This window comes from Macrobrachium nipponense, chromosome 12, assembly GCF_015104395.2.
Source record: "Macrobrachium nipponense isolate FS-2020 chromosome 12, ASM1510439v2, whole genome shotgun sequence".
Taxonomy (NCBI): Eukaryota; Metazoa; Arthropoda; class Malacostraca; order Decapoda; family Palaemonidae; genus Macrobrachium; species Macrobrachium nipponense.
The window spans coordinates 73,648,719-73,668,675 of record NC_087205.1 but is presented as its reverse complement, the minus strand read 5'-3'; the positions used below and the strand labels follow the sequence as shown (position 1 = coordinate 73,668,675).

At 35.1% G+C, this 19,957-nt stretch overlaps 1 long non-coding RNA gene across 1 annotated transcript in view; it reads right to left on the bottom strand.

Annotated features, from left to right (window-relative positions):
• The window catches only part of LOC135224602 (uncharacterized), a 473,471-nt gene that overhangs the window by 32,799 nt on the left and 420,715 nt on the right, over positions 1 to 19,957 (bottom strand). The gene's annotated exons all lie outside the window — the stretch shown is intronic.

The window sequence follows — 19,957 nt, the reverse complement described above, 5'->3', positions numbered from 1 at the left end:
AAAGGGAGTGAATGCCTCCTTAACAGGGGGAGCTGTTACATTTATTGACCGTCTCGTCTCCCCAGCATTTATTTAATCTAATTTATTTGTAAAAAGAGCAGCCATATTCCCCAAATATCAGCTGATTTTAAGCGGGAACCCAAAGCACACCAGCCAGAGATAGGAATTTCCTTATTGAAGGGGGGAAATAAAGACTTCTCAGCCTTAGGACGTATCCCAAAGGGAAGTATCTAGGTAGCCAGTACCTTATTAGGCCTACGTCTTAAGCCTCCGTGAAACCTGAACCCCCTGCTGGCTGTATGTTCTGTTTTCTGGATGCCCTGCTCTTGGGGGGTTAAGCTGAACCCATCCCCCATGAAACACACCTGCCTTCGACCTCAGTCAGCTCCAGTCGTGACCTCGGACGGATGTCCAGCCAGCCAGACCTTACAGACCTTACAGACCTTACATTTCGTTCGGGTTGCCCAGGTCCCTCAGTGTGAGGGCGCCTCTAATGTCTACCAGAGAGTTGCCAGTACATCTTCCGGTATATTTTGCATCTTCCAATCTTGGATGGTCTGGGATGCAGTTTAGATATTTGTCGAGCTTATTCTTAAACACATCTACGCTCACTTCTGATATATTCCTCAGATGAGCTGGCAACGCATTGAATAGACGCTGCATTATCGATGCTGGTGCGTAGTGGATTAATGTTCTGTGTGCTTTCCTTATTTTTCCTGGTATAGTTTTGCGGCACTATTAACTACCTCTGCTTGCTCTTTCTGATATTTTTAGTTCCATGATATTTTCTGTTATTCCTTCTATCTGTTTCCATGCCTGAATTATCATGTAGCGTTTCTCTTCTCCTTTCTAGACATATATAATTTTAAGGATGTAGTCTTTCCCCAGTAGTCTAGGTCCTTAACTTCTTCTATTCTAGCTGTAAAGGACCTTTGTACACCTCTCTATTGTGCAATATCCTTTTGATAGTGTGGGTACCATATCATATTGCAATATTCAAGGTGACTACGAACATATGTTTTATAAGCATAATCATGTGTTCAGCTTTTCTTGTTTTGAAGTGCCGTAACAACATTCCCATTTTTGCTTTACATTTTGCCAACAGAATGGCTATTTGATCATTGCATAACATGTTCCTATTCATCATCACACAAGGTCTTTAACTGCTTCCTTATTTGTGATTGTCTCATTATTAGGTCCCCTATATGCATATAGCTTTCCTTCTCTGTCTCCATAATTTATTGATTCAAATTTATCAGAGTTAAATACCATCCTATTTTACCTCTGCCCAATATATACTTTTGTTAAGGTCTCTTTGTAGAGCGTTCCTATCTTCATCACAAGTAATTTCTACTTATTCTTGTGTCATCAGCGAAACTACTCACTACCGAATCCTTAAACATTACTGTCTATGTCTTCAATCATAATAACAAACAGTATTGCAGCTAGCACCGTACCTTGTGGCACACCGGATATTACCTTGGTTTCATCCGATTTCTCATCGTTTGCAATAACTATCTGTTTTCTGTTTGTGTAAAAATTCTTTTAACCATCTTCCTACTTTATCTACGATATTGTGTTTTCTAATTTTCTTTGCTAATATATTATGGTCTACTTTGTCAAAAGCTTTTTCAAAGTCTAGATAAACCACATCTGTTTCATTTCCGCTTTCATATTTTTGAATAGTTCTCACGGTGGACTAACAGTTGGGTTTGTGTACTTTTTCCGGGTACGAAACCGTGTTGTCCTATATTAAACAAATTATTTTTATTAAATGTTTCATAATATTTTTCTTCATTACCCTTTCATACACTTTCATAATATGTGATGTTAGACTCACAGGCCTAAAATTACTTGCCTCTAGTCTTGATCCACTTTTGAAAGTAGGGGTGTATCTACACTTGTCTTAATAATATTGCAAGTGGCTTTGCGAATAGAATTGAACTACTTTCTTTAACAAAATAGCAGGGACTCCATCCGGCCCTGCAGCAGCTCCATTTTTAATTTCATTAATTGCCTGCACAATATCAGCTTCATTAATTTCTATGTCAGCTAAATATTCACTATTTTCGTCCCTTACTTCTATATCATTATCTTCATTATCTATTCTAGGGGTGATTCTCTCTTATATCGTTCTGCCGTATGTTGCAAATTTCCTTTTTTTTCATTCGTTAATCTCCCTTCAATTCTCAGAGGGCCTATTTCTATTCTTCTTTTATTCATCTTCTTCGCATATGAGTATAATAGTTTGGGGGGTTTTGCTTGATATTTTTAATAGTTTTTTTCTCCAAGTCCCGTTTTTCATTTTCTTTTGATTGTATAATCTTTTGTTCTGCATTTTCTATCTACTTGTAGTTCTATAACTTTCCATGCATTTTTTTTTCTTTGCAAGACCTTTTTTCCACTTTCTGATTTTCTGGAACAAGATCCTTCTGTCTCTTGGTATGCATGAATGATGTTTACTTTTCTTCTTCGGTATATATTTATCCACTATTTTCTCCAATATTTTATATAATATCTCCGTATTTACCCTTATGTCATCACTTACGAAATATTATCCCAATCTTTGTTATTCTTCATTAATTTCTGACCATTTTATATTTTTACTGTAGAAGTTGTATTTTCCTATCCTTCCACTTTTTCATTTCTTGCTTATCTCTATTTTCACTTGCTTTGGAATGAACTGTTTAATTCTATGACATTATGATCTGAAATACTCGCATTATAAACTATTATTTCTTTAACATAATTCATCTCGTTCACAAATACTAGGTCTAAAGTATTTTTCCTTTCTTGTTGGCAGGTGATTTATTTGTTGAATGTTGTATTCTAGTAGCATATCTAATAGCTTTTCAAATTGCCTCTTATCTTCTGCACTACTATTCGTTCTTTCCATTCTACGAAAGGAAAGTTGAAGTCACCAGATAGGAGATAGTCCAGTCCTTGTGATTTCTACATAATATCATCACTTTTTCAATTATTAAGTCAAACTCTTTAGTATTAGGAGGTCTATATATTACTATGTTCATCAATTTTTCAGATTCAAATTCTACCGCTATTAGTTCACATTCTGAGTTACTATATTTCTCATATATTTTTTTCCTTGTTTTTTGTGCTTTCCCATATATTGCGGTTCCCCCTTGATTCCTATTTTTTCTATCTGATCTATAAGTTTGGAACCCTTTTATTTGATCATCATTCCCAGTCTCTTGGGAATACCAGGTTTCACTTATATTCATATCTATTTTCTGTCATTTTGGGTTAGTTTCTTCTAAGTACTCTATTTTTCTTTTTGAGTTACTCATAACTAAACCCAAAAAACCCTGCGCATTCATCACTATGATGGTTTTGCGTGTTTTCTCCTTCATTTAATATTGGTAGTAATAAGGATTTTCCCATGTCTCTTTCCTGTTCTGGTATGTTGTTCTTTTTTTCATTTCCAGAAATTCTGACATTAAAAATCCAACTTTTCCTCATATATTTGATCTTCCTTCATCATAATTATTCATTTTGTGTCTGAATCTGCAATTTTCTCCGTTTCTGCAATATCCTCTTGCATAATAAATACATTATTATCTCTGAGTAGAATTTCGGAGCTGATGCTTTGAAATTTTTTGCTGACACCTCTGCATATCTCATTGGTGGTTTGCTTTTTCTCTTTTACCTGATATTCTTGATTTCTCTCTTTATTTGTTTCTTTCTTATTTTGGATTTTATACTTGGTTGGTTATTTATTTGATTATGATTCATGGCTACAGGGTGCATATATTTTGCATTTTTTGTCGAACTTACATCCTTTTCCTTCTTTTAGGTTTTTAATAATTTTTGGATGCAGATCTCTGCAATCATCCCATAGCCATCTAAGTATGCACATTTACCATATATTTCATAGTTTTGACATACCTTAGGATGTTTGTAGTAACATCTTTCTCCAAATCTGCAATTCCCTCTTTTTAAAAGGTTTGCAGATTTTGTCTTTCTTGTCTATTTTTTCCTCTTTCCCGTCATTGTATAGATCTGGGTAGAGCCTCTTCGGGATTTGCTTTTCTGTTGTCATATCGTAATTTATTTCTTCGTAGGTATGCTGCTTTATTGCCTCATATGTAGTATCAATGAGTATCTCTGCATCCATACTTTTATCTTGTTCTTTGTTTTCCTTATTTTTTTCTGTCATTTCATTTTTGTTTACTTCTCTTCTGTTTTGTCTCTTCTTCTTTTTCTTCTTCTTCTTCTCTCTCTTCTTCTCATCCTCACTATTTTGTACATTCAATCTTGATTTATAACATTGTCTATCCATGATAGACATGTTACAACAAAATTCTTGTATCTTTTCTCAAATCTTGCATTACCTCAGCACACTGTGGTGGGTCGGATGTTGATGCAGCACATTTTCTGATTAGGTTTTGTGGATTGACTATGCTATACCAAACTTACACAGTTTTTGCATGCTTTTGGCATTCTTTTTCCTAATGCATCAATTAGATATTCACAAGATTCACCTTATTCATTTTCTTTGTCGGAATATGTTGGTTTATGTATATTTTCTTTATGAGTCTCTTGACCACTTGGATTTTATTTGGAACTTCTTCAATTATTTTTCAAGATGTTTTCATTAGATTTGTTCCAGTTTGAAGGATTATATCCTTCTAATATATCTATGAATGCTTTTGTATCTTTTTGGTTAGGACTGTTGCTGATGCATAGATGAGAATGCCAGTTCCCTTCCTGCTACCTCATCGTATTGCGAATCTGCCAAGCAAGCTAAATTACGCCACCTTTTCCCGCAGTTGGAAACTTACTGCCATCTTGTTCTGATTTCAGTATTACACTTGTTAAACTAACTTAGAAGACGCTTTATCCTACTATTTCACACTAATCTTATCACCGATAGTTCACGAACACTTCTAGATATTTCTCAAATTCTAGTCGTATGTTAAACTTGTGATATCTGTTGATTAATCTGACTTCACGCGGGTACGTCTCACCAAGCAAGATGGCTACTACGAGAGCCTTCCATTTTAGGCCTAACAAGGCGTACTGGCGCGCCCAGCCCAGCCCCACCTGAGACAAAGCCGACGCCGCATTTTTACAAAGGTCACTGATTATAGCATCCAGGTACGTCTTGTGAAACAGTCATATTGCCAGTTCCTCATCTCCTAGTATCGTATTTACTCCCCATTTTTAAAATTCAAACTTCTAATTCTCAAATGAACATCCCTTTGTTCCTCACTGCCTCGTGGCTTGCATGCTTCCCTTGTGTGATCGTCCCAGACAAATGAAGTGATTGAATATTTCATTTAATGCTAAGAGTTCCTCCCCAGTGTGTTAGCAAAGTGAGTAACTGTAACTTGTGCAAGAACTCTGTTATTTTTTGTGTCTAATCTGGGATCTTTTCCAGATTTCCTGAGTCACGTGTCCAAGTCTTCGCTCCCGCAAGTGATGCTTTACCACAAGACTATGAACAATTTTGAAAGCCAGCTTTTACGGGAACCTCATTTTTAGCCAGCTATCCCCTTGTGAGAGATAATATTGGTCCCCACGTGTGGACAAGTTGCATTTACTTTTCCCAGGCTATTAAGCAGCCTCCTGTAAATAATAGAGTAAATTAACACTACAAATCTTTTTAAGGTAAGTTCAATTAATTTATTCTGCATTTTCCCTAACTATTTCCGTTTACGTATTTGAGCCCCTTCAGGCCAGGGCTTAAAATGTAACAATATATATATATTGTATATATATATATATATATATATATATATATATATATATATATATATATATTCATAATATGGTGTTCAGGTTGTGTTGTACACAAAGTTCGTCTGTTTGCAGCAGTTACAACCAAGGCCCGTAAACGTTGTGTTTTAGCTCCAACGCCTGATATGTGAATCGGCTTAATGTTGACAATATATATATATATATATATATATATATATATATTATATATATATATATATATATATATATATATATACACACACACATTAGTGACAGCATAATGTGTCTTTTGGCAAAATAAGTATATTTGCTAAGGTTTTACTAAATCTTTTAGTATTCGCTAAATAGGTCCCAGTGGAATGTCCTGTCCACAAGGTATATGTTATATCCATGAGTATACATATAACAAGATTCAAATGTTACTGATGACAGATGATTTAATAGTTGAGAATATAATCTCTATTTATTAAATATAAAACCATTTGTGGAAGGAGCCTGACAAGCTCTGAGAACATAAAAAAAGTGTCCAAAGTCATGAGGGAAACGCAAAGGAGATTTTGCAGAAGAGAGATACTGTTGTATTTTTACAAGATAGACAGTTTTAAATGATTTGAAGATGTGCGCCTTCTTGAACTAATGAAGACTGAGTGTTGCCAAAAGTTGAAGGAAACCTTGTAGTAATGCTCCCTACGGAGAGATGGGTAATATTATACAGTATTGAATCGACAAAGTATTCCAGCATCATTAGCAGACTTAGGTTTGGAAGAAGAACGGCTTAAGTTTGACAAAGGATCAAAGATAATTATTACAAAAGCTTCGGTTGATAGAGATTATGGATGAAGAGGAATACAGTGTTTGGAAAGGCCACTGTAATGTAGATAACGAAAAAAAGCCACACACACACACACACAAAAAAAGGAACTCTCCAGGACAAGTTCGTTCAGCAATATGGAAATAAAGAAAAAGTATCGTTTATATACGAATCTAAATAAGAAAAACTTCATAAGCATGCGGTCATTATTACTGATCACATCCAATTGTTGTCTATTAAAGGAATCAAATCACTGAAATCTGTTGTTAATAAGAGCATTTAAACTAATTAAAGCTGCTTAAATCTCCTTCGTCCGAGACGTGGGCGTTCCTGTTGAGGAGATGTGACACCATTAAGATGCAACAAGAAGAAGTACAATGGCATCATTTATTGATTTCGGAGAAAGACAGGACAGCAGCATTCACTACCTTAGGACCTTGGGAAGTTCCACAACTTGGTTATTATATTATTTATTATACATAATATATATATATATATATATATATATATATATATATATATGTATGTATATATATATATATATATTATAGATATATATATATATATATATATATATATATATTATATATGTGTGTGTGTTTGTATATATATGCTGTCTGTTTGTGTGTATGCATATATAAGCGTATGCAAATGGAAAAGGAGAAATGAAAACTAAATGAAGACTTGAGTTGAAGATCAAGATTTACATAACGGAATAGTTAAATGAATCTAATTAGGAAGTGTTAACTATGACTCATAGTCACTATTTATTGAATAATATGTGTAATATTTTAATGCAAATAGTAACTGGAACAGGTATTACTTAAAGTTCTTTTAATGTATTTCATATAGAAGAATTGAGTCGTATATAAAAAAATTGGAAATAAGCTACTTATAAAATCAGTTTTCATCGATGATGGACAACTAGGAATTTTAACCAATTTTCGGGTTGGAATGGTGGAGAAGGAGAAAAACGAATAGTAGAAGGAGAGACAAGATAAAAGAGCAACTTATTTAACAAAAGAAGAGACATGAGCTTTCATCACAGAAAGTACCTCGACCAAAGTCTTTTTTGTCTCATTTTGTCATGAAACTCCACTAGTTCACATTACACTGTTTTAAATGCCAGTAACCGGTATCAGTGTCAAGACCTTTAATTACAACCTTGACATTTGACACGAAGTAGGGTACCTGTTTAAATAAAATGGTAATTCATCAGCATACAGTCTTACGCAAACACGGAGTTGGCTATGAATAGTTAACTATCAGTTAATCCCCATCTTTTGTTATTGGAAAGATGATTTCATTAGCAACAAACTGTCAGTTCGGATTCGATTTCTCCCAAAAAAGGCCAAAAATTGGCAGTGACGAAAAAGTCTGCTATTTACTTATCTGATTCGTTGCATCGAGATCCGTTCAGTCGTTCCTGAGCTATCTAGCCCAAACACAAGCTGGTGATTAAACATGAAACAAAACAGTAAGTACCACGAACCAATAAACGCGTGCAACCAAAGAGACTATGGAAGAGATGTGATCAAAATACCACTGGTGGTGTAATTTGACAGGCCACAGCCTCCCCCACCCCATCATCCCACTCTTCCCCAAGGCTCCGAAAACCCTGGAAGACCCACTCGAAGCAGGATTTGGAGGGTGATCGACTCCTAAAGTTCTAAGCCTAACCGAGACCAAGTTCGGAATGAAAATGTAATCAGTGAAAGGTCAATCAATGGGCGATTAATCATACAGTTCAGATAGCACGACGATGAAACGAGAGAATCATCTACCATGGGCCTTGTTTGCTTCACGTAGATCTTCAAGCTTTTGTTAAAAGCTAGAGAGAGAGAGAGAGAGCACTTGTTTATGTACTTAGACAATCGAGTTTCTCGACCGGAGGCTGAGGAAAAGTACATACACAGCACCTGCGATTAGTGCTTGCTTCTGTAATTACGTTTTTATATCTAATGAATATAACATAAGCAAGCATACCTCTCAAGCACGCTTGGAGAGAGAGAGAGAGAGAGAGAGAGAGAGAGAGAGCACACTTGGTTACATACTTAGATAATAGAGTTTCTAGACGGAAGCTGAGAAATGCACATACACAGAGCATCTGGCGTAGTGCTTGCCTCTGTAATTATGTGTTTATATTTATGATATAGCATCTCTCAACACGGTTTGGAGAGAGAGAGAGAGAGAGAGAGAGAGAGAGAGAATAAGCAGCAGGCAGTCGAGAAACACACATAAAATGAAATTGCCTGAGTGGTGTTTTAAACCAGAATAAAAGTTTTACTGCCGGCCATACTTAAACCGGGGCGTTTATTAAAACAACTAAATAAAACGATAGGTTGAATAATCTTATCTCTTAAGACCTCCACGTCTCAGGGGAGACATAAAAGAGATCATAAACCGCATCTCCTCTGTTGTTTCAACACTAAGGAGATCACGGCCAAGGGAAAAAGGAGCAGACGGAAGGACGGAGAGGCAGACAGACAGACAGACAGACAGACAGGCTGGTTCAAGGAACAGAAGACGAAGATTAATGCTCCTGGAAATATGAACAGACGGTCATAAAGTTACAATAACGACAGGATTTGGCAAAATACTGGGGCAAATATGCTATCTATCTGTAATACGACTTCCGTCGTGCGAAAGGTGTTAGTCGAAGATGTAAGTCATGAACGGATACCTTCCATTATACAACTTTGCCTATTAGTTTAGGGGCACCGCAAGATAGAAAAATAAACGTGAAAAAAGAGGGGTTTGCGGAGAGGGTTGGGGGGGGTTTTTTTTAAAGTTAGTTGTCGTGAGGACTGGGGCTTGGGGGGCCTTTAGACAGGAAGGAAAAGTGAGGGGAAGGTTACAACAGTTATAAACAGGGGACGTTTTAGGTGACGACTATGAGCTGGCTATTTTTTACGAAGCAGAATAGCTAATTTCAACGCCATTAACGCTCTGAGCACTTGTGTTTAATGTTACTGTTAGCTGCGCGTGAGGTGGGATGAAGGGGGTGATGGGTGGGGTGGGCAGGGGGGTTGGGGGGAGGGGTCGCGGGAGGAAGTTATGGGCTATAACAACTAATTATGAGAGTTGATGAGGAATAACGTGAGATATATTAATATTACCATCAACAGACAATGAGGGGCGATGATTGCTTTTATGACTGGAGTTCACTGGATGTATAGGTGCTGTTCGTATACAGATGACTGGTGGTTATTGTGTTTATATGTGTGCGTATATATATATATATATATATATATATATATATATATATATATATATATATATATGTATATATGTGTGTATATATATATATATATATATATATATATATATATATATATATATATATAGATATATATATATATATATATATATATATATGTGTGTGTGTGTGTGTGTGTGTGTGTATGTGTGTGTGTGTGTCAGGAGGTGGGGTTGGACATCTCATTACCACTACTGCCCCCTTGCTGTGTTTACAGTTTATAATAATCTAGGTGTGGACTTGTTGTCTCCTACGTTGGGTACCCTAATCGATAGTATCCCTTGAGAATTTATTGTAAATTTTAGCCAAACGATTTTAGAAAGCCACTCCTACCTTGACACCTGCCTGTGGGTGGATCTGCAGTCTCAACGGTTGTGTGTATGTTCGTCAGTACTGTCTCTGTGGTATATATACTTGTGACTTCTAAAACTATGTATCAGTCCTTTGTCAATGGCTTGAAAATAAAGCCGAAACCGGTCAGGACCTACACCTTGTCTCTTATTTTTCACCTGTGGATATGTGTGATAAACGAATCACGGGCTAAAGTGATTATATATATATATATATATATATATATATATATATATATATATATATATATATATATATATATATATATATATATATATATATATATATATATAATATTATCACATCACCGTTATTCATATAAATTATTCGAGCTACAATGTCCTTAAATATCTAATTCGCTCTACCTCGGAATCAATATATTTTCATATATGTAAATCGTGTTTGTGTGTGTGTGTAAGTATGTAACTGTAATACCCGCGATGCAATCCTAACTTCTCGAATTCTCCTCGTGGTCTGCTTAACAACGGGACGTCATTCTGATACTGTGGATGCAGCTTTGAATCTTTCTACATCAGAATTACTTCATATTGCTTGTATTTGGACTAAGGCTTTGTAGTGCCAAGAGTATCAAAACGAGTGAAGAATTCGAGAAGTTGAGACGAAATTGTGTTTTACAATGATTATATACGCATCTGGTAAAAAGGTGACCATTTAGAGTGTATATATAAATATATCTATATATATATATATATATGTATATATATATATATATATATATATATATATATATATATATGTATGTATACATATGCATATATATATATATATATATATATATATATGTATGTATATATATATATATATATATATATATATATATATATATATAGATATATATATATATATATATATATATATATATATATGTGTGTGTGTGTGTGTGTGTGTGTGTGTGTGTGTGTGTGTGTGTGTGTGTGTGTGTGAGCGCCGGTGCATTATTTTATTACTCTTTTGATTGCCAACTGAAAACCTTCCGGAGAGAGGAGAATTTACAGAGATTAAAGTTTACCCTTTCCGACGTGACCCGAAGTTCGTACCCGGTAGTGAATATATCTAAATATTGTATGCATTTACCTCTAAACTTGAATTCACTTATGCCCCGGATTTTCATATTATATTATTAAAGAGTTACATCTAGTATTCTAGATTTGCTTAAAATTTTCACTCTCCGAACATCCATGCGTAATGTGGTTTTTAAAGTGTTCATGCGAATATATTTTATATATTCATACATATTATATATATAGATATATATATATATATATATATATATATATATATATATTACTGTATGTGTGTTTATGGACATGTGTATATATGAACATATATATATATATATATATATATATATATATATATATATATATATATATATATATATATATACCATATGTACGTTTATGAGCGCTCTTATTTGCCCGAGGGTGATGGAATATCACTTGGTTTTTTTCATATAGGAGGTTATGTAGAATTAACTTTATTCTCCCTGAGTATAAGAGACTGGTGCAAGCCAGTCGACTTATTATTATATATTATTATCATTATTTTATTATTATTATTATTATTATTATTATTATTATTATTATTATTTTCAGAATGACAGGATTTCAGAACATGAATCAAACAATTTAACTGGCCTTTGGCTGGTTCATGGAATGGGAAGAGATTGTATAACTTAGACTCCTCTTTGTATAGGTGTTTTAGCTTCTTTCACTTTGGCATTAATTTTCCTCCTAACCTACCCTTAAGGACAGGATGGTCGTTCTGACTTAACTTTTTACTTATGTGAGTGATTGTAAAATATATATAGTATATATATATATATATATATATAATATATATATATATATACATAGACATATACATATATTAAATATATAATAGTTTAACTCTTGACAATGTACATAACCATAACTATACCCAAGTCTCTTTGGTTATTACGAGGTGAATCGATTAGCGCATTAAGACTTCCACTTCATACACTATATCCAACTATGCGTGATACGAGCTGAATTGCAGTTGTACTTGCAATAACATTGGCTCAAGTAATAATGGCAGGAATGGTAAAATGTTGAAGCAATTACCTATGCTGTTAGTATTACCTCAGATAATTTCATTACATGGCGTTAATTAAACAGTCCAATAAAACCAAATCGCAGAGATAGCAATGCCAGTGGCTTTACCCATAAATTGTTTAAACTTTGATTGCCGATGATGAGAATGATTTTTTCTTCAGAGAGGACTGAACTAGAAGATGGACGTATTTTAAACGTACTCTGTGGTGGCATTTTCGTTTCATTACTAGATTTATTTGTATTTGTAATCACATTTCAGAGGATCAGATAAGGGTAAAAAAAAATGGAGGAAAACATAATTCCACTGGAAAACTACGAAGTTGCTCGGCTGTTTAGGGATTGCAAAGAGATACGATTGAATCAAAGGTATCTCTTTAATCTTTGACCCAGAATTCAGATCTTTGCTAGATTTTAGATATGCTTTTCCCCAAAGTATATGACGCTCAGTCACTTACTGGAGAAACCCTATGTTGCTCAACTTCATTCATTATACGCTTTAAGCGAGAACGCTCGGAGACCGCAAATCTGCGCCAAAGCTGAGCATCCACCCTCACTAGTTTTCACTCCCATCACTTACAGATTTTAATCACTCTGCCATTGAGGAGTCATTTTTGGAAAATTGTCGTGAAATCGCCGTATAACGTTTTTGCGTAGTCGGTTCAACAGAAACTTTATTATTATTATTATTATTATTATTATTATTATTATTATTATTATTATTATTCAGAAGGTAAACTCCTATTCATATGGAACAAGCCGAGAGGGGCCATATACTTGAAATCCAAGCTTCAGAAGAAAATGGTGTTCATTGGAACGAAGTAACAGAAGTTAAAAAGAAATACAAAAAGAAGAGATCCGTTATTAGAAAAGGGAAAATAAATGAGCAAATTAATGAATAAAGAGATCAAAATGTAAGTAAGTTATGAAGTGCATTGCAGCCTCCCTTGAACTCGAGGTTTCAGTTACACAACATCCTCAGGGGAACCGTTCCAAAATGAATGAAAACATGTCATTGTCGAAGGAATAATATATTTTCGTATTCCACTCAGCTGAACAAATCAGCATCAGTCTACCTGCACACGGCATGTATAAGAAAAAAGAAACAAAATTATATCCTATACACATCCGTATTAAAATGTTTAAATTCCAATTAAATTTTTACTGAATGAATAATGAACACACATGGAATAAATGTATGACATATAGAAAATTAGTTCGTATATTATACCCAGTGATAAAAAATGTTTATTTTGCACTGACTTACAACACCCATCTCAGGCCATCTGAACTTGAGTTACTTGTAATAAATGCAGAAACCATTAACTCTTGTGACACTAAGAACAACAATCCACTTTTAAATGGCTTAGAAAGAGCGGATTACGTAAAGGAATTTCGCTCTTCATGTTCATGGACCCCATATTTTGCATTGTCACCAGGGAAAGGCAATAAGTATCAACATTATGCAAAGGTGCTTCTTGTACACGACATGAATGTTTTTTTTTTCATGACTCCACTTTTCGTCCAGTTCTTCTCTCGCTTTTTATTGCATGTTACAATGAGGTAATTGTTGCTTCAGGTATTTTTCTTCTGTATGAAGGGGAGATATGAAAATAGTAAATTACAAAGCGTTGGAAAGCACATTTGTTTTTCTATTCCGGCTTTTCATTTCGGGAAAGTGTGGTTATTTTTTATATCATTAGTAAAACACCACCTTTTAGCTTTCGCATTTTATAAATTCCGGATGACCTGTCAGATGCAAATAAGCCTGGACTAATGTGCTTGGATATGTTGAAATAAAAGTTTTTTTTTTCTCATACGAATGTTTGTACAGAAGTGAGTCAAGTTCATGTTACTGTACTATCACAATTGAAATAAACATGGTTAAGCATTCCTGCATGATATTGAGTGATTGGATTTGTGATATTTAGACTATCTAGCTATCTTGCAGTCATTCGTCGCTGAAGATGATGAAAATAGGAAGTTGGAGTGGTTGGAGAGCAAGATAAGCGTCCAGGAAATCTAATACGGAGAACTAAAGCCTCGGTCACACATTGGCGATTTCAGACCGCAGAAGTCATAACGGCCGAAATTTTGCTCATTACGACTCCAATACGATGTCATTACGACCAAGTCGCCATAAATCAGCATAAATCATAAACAAGTCACCTAGTTTGACGATTTTCTGCCATTGATGACGACTATGCATGACTGCCCAGCATAGTCTCTTGATGTACCAAGCCTACTGTCAAAAGTCGCTGTGTCATGGTACAACACGCAACAATTTCGTAATGGCCTCTCGACATACGACATTTGATTACGCAAGTTGTAACTAGCAGTGGCAAGTTATGGCATCCAGTACGACATACACCATGTACTTGACAACCCCACAGCGTGCGCAGTGGGGCTGTGCACCTAGTCAGACTGCCACGTAGTTCGGCAGCCTATAAAGTTCAAGGGCTCAAATAATTACCCAGAGATGCCTCTTTTTTCAACTCTAAGTAAAGTATATTTTGGATTCAAAATTTTCTCTGTTCTAGATATAATTTGAGAACTTTACATGTAGCTAAATATGACAGTGAATACAGCTTAGACGAAAATATATTTGGTAATAAAAATGTTTTTTAATTTTAACTTTTATTCAGGAAATTTAAATAGCTTTTCAGTATGGTCACTTCAGTTTATTAGCATCGTAATAATCCAGAATTCATTCTACTAATTCAGGATGATGTAGGTTCTCAGGTATGAGGCTAAGCAAATCCATGTCCTCCATTGGTCTTGCTCGGTCTGGGACTGCTACAAGAATGATAGGTGCCAAATCCACCTGGCAATTTAAATAGATATGTAATGAATATTACATGACAAAAGTAATGTGGGACATTCCATAGGAGAAATGCATATAACGTAATCAGGTCAGGGGTTAACTGGAAAGTCTGCCAAAAACCACAGCCCAGGATGCGTGTGAAGCTTACCATAAGCATAAATAGAAAATACGAACGTTAACCTACTTCCATGGGAAATCTACTTTTGCCTCTCATGAGAACTTGAAATGATGATGTGTCTTAATCTAAAAAGAAGTGTTCGTTTGTACACATGTATCTTTTGTTAGGTTTGCTAGCCTATTACTTTGTAAATCAATCTGTAAGAGATCACTTCCTCTTCTCTTATCGTCTGATATAGACATCCAACTCTTCTCTGTAAAGGTATCTCACGATGCAACGCTTTGAAGAATATATATATATATATATATATATATATATATATATATATATATATATATATATATATATATAATATATATATATTATATATATATATATATATTTATATATATATATATATATATATATATATATATATATATATATATATATTATATATATATATTCGCTACCTCTGTGTTTCCACGACATACCCTCCAATCAACTTAAGTAACAGGAATCAAGAGTTCCAAAAATATCTTCCTGGCTGTATCGAGAGGAGAGAGAGAGAGAGGTGGGGGGTGGGGGGTGGGGACGGCGCTCTGTGAAACTTCCTCCTAACTAACTGCTATTCGCTTCAGCGAATCAAAAGTACCCACGTACGCCTGCTTGTATCCAGGTTCTACTTATATATATGGTCACATCCATGTGCACGACTCAGTACAATCCAGTTACGTAAGTCAGCATATTACGTAACTAAATCGTAATTAAATTGTGACCCAAGCTATAAGGTGGGACTGGGAGAAACCCCTCATATGCTTGCATTTTTCTGAAGGTCTGCTGATTCTGCACGTTACAATTAAAATGATAAAAAAAAGGCCTTATATTTACATAAGGAGTGTTTACTGTCATAATATCTCATTAATGGGTGCACCCTTAAGGGGGGAAGAATTACATCTCCGAGGACCTCATGTTTTTAATTATGTGACAGAATACGCTTGGACGAAAGATTGGCAACTCTCGTATGTTAGTTCCACCTTTTGTCCCTTTCTATACCCCAAACTGCAACCCAAAACAGTCGACTACAAAGGTCTTTTACGAGTCAGTGGTGTTGGACAACGAGACTGAAAAAAGTATCAGGAATGGAGGTAAATTAAAAGGCTGAAAAGTGAATGTAGATGAGCTAGTGACGGTAGGGTCACTGCAAACATCATTAGTAATGACTACAGTGCGCCTGTATGGCATTAGAGCTTCAAGAATCTACCGTGAAAACTCATCAGTATCTCTATTCAGCTTCAACCTCAACTACCTTGTCATTTTCCTCCAAACTTTGTGTTTCACTTATTATTATTATACTATTATTTTTTTATTGTTTTATATATATTTTGGTCTATCACCAGTCCTCCAATTCGACTGGGTGGTATTTATAGTGTGGGGTTCCGGGTTGCATCCTGCCTCCTTAGGAGTCCATCACTTTACTTACTTTGTGCGCCGTTTCTAGGATCAAACACTTCTGCATGAGTCCTGAAGCTACTTCAGCCTCTAGTTTTTCTAGATTCCTTTTCAGGGATCTTGGGATCGTGCCTACTATTATTATTAATATTATTATTATTATTATTATTATACTATTGTTATTGTCGTTGTTGTTGTTGTTGTTGTTATTATATATATATATATTTATACACAAATATATATATTTATTTATATATATATATATATATATATATATATATATATATATATATACATACACACATACAATACATACATATATGCTTCAGTAGATGAAACTTATTCCACATGGAACAAGTGATTTTTCATCACCCTTGGGGAGACGCGAACCTGCGACATCGGGTGGGGGGCCATCAACGACACTAACCCCCATACCAGCGGACTATAGTCGATTCATTTAAGGTAGATTGTTGCGCCTACGAGACGTTTTGTTTGGCGGCCTCTGATTGGCTGGTAGCGGGAGGCAGACTGCTCGCTCAGTGGGTCATATTTTCGTTTGTAGCTTAGAAAACTAGCAATATGTTTACATTTCTTCATTTATCTCACGTTTTACAAAAGATAGGAAAGTTTTGGTCAATACCTAAGGATTCGGTATTAATGTACAATTAATGAATCTTTTCCTGAAATCAATAAGTTTAAAATACAAAGGAATTACAACGAGTGGAAGTTGAAGGGAGAAACATTTCATTCTTTATACTGTTTTTTATTACATCCCGGATGTTTTGCATAATTCACGAGATCAAGAAAAATAAAATCTCCTGTGTTATTAATCATAAATCACCCTGAATACGCTGTGCTTTCAGATTTTAGATGCGTGTAATAATGTAAAGAGAAAATGAAGAATATGTCTTATTATGTTGCATTCGTGCTTGACTCGGTTTGACAATAGTGCCGAGACACATCGTTGGGTCTGGTCCTCTCAGCTAGAGCCGTTGGCGTGTTGTCAGTTGCCAATTGGCGATATGAGAAGTTTGCAGTTTCGAGACTATGTATTCACCGAATTATTATGTCCTTATATTTTCTATAAATAAATGCATAGAATTCCCATTATGACTTTCGAACATTTTTACTCAAATATCATATATGTCCGTATTTCTGGACATATCTGATACAAAAAGGAAATAATCAGATTTATGGTATCGTTGGAGGTGTAGGCTGCCGCGGGCGGGAAATTCAGTCCAGGATGAATTTGAAATCTACTACGGCCTACTTCGCACTCTTCAGCTCATCCTTAGTTTAATGAGGTTGGTTTCAACATATTGTTTCTAATTTTCTTATATGAAATATATTTTCAAACTTAAGAGATATCAGAGACTTAATTGAGTGATATGAAATAATAATCTCAGTGGAGCAATAAACAGCAACGAACTAAGCAAGATTTTTTTTTCTTTTCAAGCAGATGTCTCAAGATAACAGCACCATTCGTCGCACCGTTTCCAGATTTGCAAGTCAAGCTCGCAACATTATAATGAATGTTTCATCGTTACTTTCAGCTCACAGTGGGGAGCAGACTCAGAAATTAAGTATTTGAGAAGACCGCCAAAGCTACAGGAGTGCCAACCAACACAGTGAAAAAAATCAAGCGACAGTCATCTGAATGTGGTAACGTCCCCTTCGCTTCACCTGTATATGAGGAAGAGGATCCGAGTGAAGGACAAGGTGGATAGTTTTGAAAATTAGTGTATTCGGAAGGAGATTTTGTCTTTTTACGAGAGAGGAGAGCTCCCAACGTTAGATGCCCTACTGGAAAAAAGTGAATGGAAGAAGACCCGGTAAAGTTTAATGGTGGAAGAACAACGTTATGGAAAATTGTGAGAAGGGCTTGGATTCCGGTACAAAAAAGTGACGAGTGGAAGAGCAATTTTAATGGAACGTGATGATATAGTGGCAGCGAGAACTGAAGCATACCTACGGTTAATTGAAAAGGAAAAATAGGAATTGTAGTCCAACTGAACGTAAACCACTGAAGTATTCCTTGATGAAACTTGGATAAACCAAAATGAATGTGTACGTCAGTGTTGGACAACGGGTGAAGCGAAATAGGACCCAAACTTAAGACTGGAAAGGGGTCAAGATTTATTGTGGTGCACGCGGGGAGTGAGAAGGGGTTTTGTCAAAGATGCGCTATTGTTGTTTAGGTCAAAAAATGGTTGCCAAAGGGGGTACTACCCATGATTCCATGGACCATTGAAAGGTTTTTTAATTTTTTAAAGTGGTTTAAGGAACAACCTATTGGCCTAATATAGAAGATAGATCTCTAATCATAATGGACAATGCTCCCTACCATAGCAAAATAGAAAATAAAGTGCCAACAACCAGCAACAGAAAAAGTGAAGTCATACAGTGGCTTTCTTCTAATAACATCACCCACGACCCATCAGCAACAAAGCCAAAATTGCTGCAGATTGCCAAGTGTCACAAAGAAAAACAGAGGTATGTGATAGATGAGATAGCCCGTGCAAATGGTCATGATGTGCTCAGACTGCCACCATATTATTGTCCAGTATAAACCCCATAGAACTTATATGGGCTCAAATAAAGGGGGATATCAGAAAAAAATAACTCTAATGCAAATCAATCTTGAAAACTGTTGAGCAGCTTACGAGACTGGCGATAGACAAAGTTACAACAGAAGACTGGAAGAAATGTTTTCACCACGTTAAGAAATTAGAAGATGATTATAGGAGGAAAGATGTTGCTAGAGAGCATATGTTTGAAAGTTTTTGTTATTGACATTGGAGATGACGAAACTGACAGTGAGATATTGATATAGGGAGGATGACACTGACAGTGATGATATATATCAATGATTTTCCATTATTTTTTTTTTTTAAGTTGAAGACCTAACAGTGTTTCTATAGTTTTTTCCATTTTTTAGATAGGCAATTTCATAACTGCAGTATATCCATATGAGTTTCCTTTTTTTTCCTTTTTTTTTAATATTTAATGGCATAACAATGTACATATCTGTTTATAAATTCTTTTTACTTGGTTTTAATAGAAAAGGGGATATCAATGTATCTTTATAATTTCCCATTCTTTTTGTTCCAATAGCTAATGACATGACTATGTATATATGCATGATTTTCCTTTATTTATTTTTTAAATAATGATGACGTAAGAAAATTTGTAAAATTTTAATTTCTTTTTGTTCATATCGATAGCCTAATGACATACCAATGTAAGCCTACTGTGTATGAGTTTCTTTTGTGTTTATGACATAATATATCTGCATGAATTTCCATTCTTTTTGTATAAAAAGATGATGATATAACAGTCTTCTGATTAGTCT